Source organism: Plecotus auritus (assembly GCF_963455305.1).
Source record: "Plecotus auritus genome assembly, chromosome: 9".
Taxonomy (NCBI): Eukaryota; Metazoa; Chordata; class Mammalia; order Chiroptera; family Vespertilionidae; genus Plecotus; species Plecotus auritus.
Genome location: NC_137783.1, coordinates 123,337,958 through 123,340,616, shown reverse-complemented (window position 1 = coordinate 123,340,616; position 2,659 = coordinate 123,337,958). Strand labels below are relative to the sequence as shown.

At 42.6% G+C, this 2,659-nt stretch overlaps 1 pseudogene across 1 annotated transcript; it reads right to left on the bottom strand.

The window, feature by feature from the left end:
• Positions 1-1,796: 1,796 nt before the first annotated feature.
• Positions 1,797-2,354, bottom strand: LOC308233707 (ferritin light chain-like; annotated as a pseudogene). The gene has a single exon. The product of its transcript is annotated as a ferritin light chain-like (transcript).
• Between the last annotated feature and the right edge of the window lie 305 nt (positions 2,355-2,659).

Here is a 2,659-nt window from a genome sequence, read left to right as displayed (position 1 = left end):
GTAGGTTATATGAAAATGCTACACCATCTTATGTAAGGGATTTGCACAGCTATGGAGTTTGGTATCCTTAGGGGTCCTGGAACCAATCACCATGGATAGCAAGAAATGTCTATATTAAGCTCCTTTGATTTAACACTCTAAAGGGGTGAATTGTATGGTATGTGAATTATATCTCAATACAATTGTTATATAAATGCTTTCAAAGCACTCTATGAGAGTTCTGGAAAGATATAGGTAGAAGGAGTGAGGAAAGGGGAATCAGAGATTTTGAGGATAGGGAAGATGTAATGAAGAAACTATGGGTTGTCAGGTGGCAGTTAAATGGGACAAGTTGGGAGTGTTTAAAAAGGATTTTTTCTTTCTTACTTTTGAATAAGAAATTTCTGGGAATGAGGGAGACAAGTTGTTAAGACTGGCAGTAAGAAGACAACAGATGCTTAAAGGAAGAGTGAAAAGTCTATAGGTAAATTACACTTTAACATAGTCCTCCGTGTGGTTGAATGAAAGAAAGTGGGAGTGAGAGTTAAAAACTAGAGAATGAACAGAAGAAAACAGTTGGATGTTGGAGGTGGTAAAGGGAAAAGGAAAATAAGTAAGAGAGTTAACTAGATGAGAAGGACAGGGATTGAAGAGGTAGGAGGGGAAGTGAGAGAAAGTAATGTTAATGGCCTATTCTTTTGCTTTCAGTTGTTCAGGCACTCATGGTTCCTTTTCTGGTTCATTATCTTCCTTCAGCAACCCCATCCCATCAGACACCCAGTCCTTTCCTTTTAGTTACCCGATCCACTCATTTATTCTAAGAAGTTAGGAATGATAGGCTATTCTCCTTTCAACATTTTTTATATTTGAAAAGGACAATAAGAAGAATGCACTGTTTAACACGAAGATATTAATGATGGAATTTAGACATCTGATTGGAAAGTTTGACTTTTTTCTTTAAGAGGTAGAAGGGTATGCTCTTTTCATATTATATAGGGAGCTGCCTATTTCTTTATGAACATGAGCAGAAGGAATGGAAGATTAGATGATCTCTAGCTTCATGTCAAATATATTTTTTTTCTATTAAGTAATTTTTTTTTCAAATGTCAGTTTGATTTTTCAATGTTTCCTTTTTTTTAAAAAAATATTTTTATTGATTTACAAAGAGAGAGATAGAGACATCAGTGATGATTGGCTGCCTTCTGCTTGCCCCACACTGGGGATCGAGCCCACAACCTGGGCATGTGCCCTGACTGGGAATTGTGCCCTGACTGGGAATTGAACCCTGACCTCCTGGTTCATAGGTTGATGCTCAACCACTGAGCCACACCAGCAGGGCTTAAGTAATGTTTTTTAAAGCTGCCAAGAGAGTGTTTTAATATTTTTTCCCCCAAAAAGCTTTATTGTTTTACTTGGTCCAGTACATGGGAGAGGGCTTCAGGGTGGTTAAAAGAATGGCTAGTGCCGAAACCGGTTTGGCTCAGTGGGTAGAGTGTCGGCCTGCGGACTGAAAGGGTCCCAGGTTCGATTCCGGTCAAGGGCACGTGCCTTGGTTGCAGGCACATCCCCAGTGGGGGGTGTGCAGGAGGCAGCTGATCGATGTTTCTCTCTCATCGATGTTTCTAACTCTCTATCCCTCTCCCTTCCTCTCTGTAAAATATCAATAAAATATTTTTTAAAAAATGAATAAACATGCCCTACTTTAAAAAAAAAAAAAAAAAAAAAAAAAAAAAAAAAAAAAAAAAAAAAGAATGGCTAGTAGTTTCAGGAAGAGGCTCAGGTAAAAGCCAGATACCAGGGGAATGCAGAGGGGCCCCTCAAAGGCCTCTGGACTCCAAAGGCTCCTTGTTATGCTTCAAGGTGAGCCTTACTAAGAGATACTTGCCCAGCCCTGCCTGGGGGCTGGCCAGCCTGTGGAGGTTAGTCAGCTGGTCGCCCATCTTCTTCATGAGTTTCACCTCCTCATCCAGGAAGTGTTTCTCCAGGAAGTCACAGAGATGAGAGTCTGCTTGGGTAGAACCCAGGGCATGCAGCTCCAAAAGGGCTGGTTCAGGTTCCTCTCAAAGGCCAGGGCAGCTTCCATGGCAGTCCTGAGTTTTGGCCCATCCACTCATCTTGGGAAGGCTTCAGCAGATCCTGGAAGAGAATGCGGCCACCGAGCTTGTTTTGCAACTTTAAGAGATGCTTAGCGCCCTCAAGCTTCCTCTCCCCCAACTCAGGGAAGAAGGGCCCTCACCCTGCTGAGCCACATCATCACAGTTGAAATAGAAGCCCAGAGAGAGGTAGGTGTAGGAGGCCCGCAGATGCAGGTTGGCCAGGCGGTTGACCACAGTCTCCACCTTAGTAGAATAATTCTGATGAATTTGGGAGCTCATGGTTGTTCGGCAATAAGGAGTTAAGGTAGAACAAAAAAGCAGTGTGTTGGCTGGTCCAGGAGGTGGTTCTGAAGGTGGTGACTGGATAAGATGCAGGAGAGTGGCCTGAGACTGGAAAAAGGGGGATCTCTGGGTCTGTTCTGTCCAAACACTGTTGAAGCAAGAGACAGATCCGGGACCACCGAGGGCGCTGCCTGTTTGAATATTCTTGAAAATTTTCCAAAAAATTTTTACCTTCCCCAAAATTCCCTATCATTTTGCACCTTAGAAGAGTTGAACCCTGAACTATGTTTCATAAAGTCCAC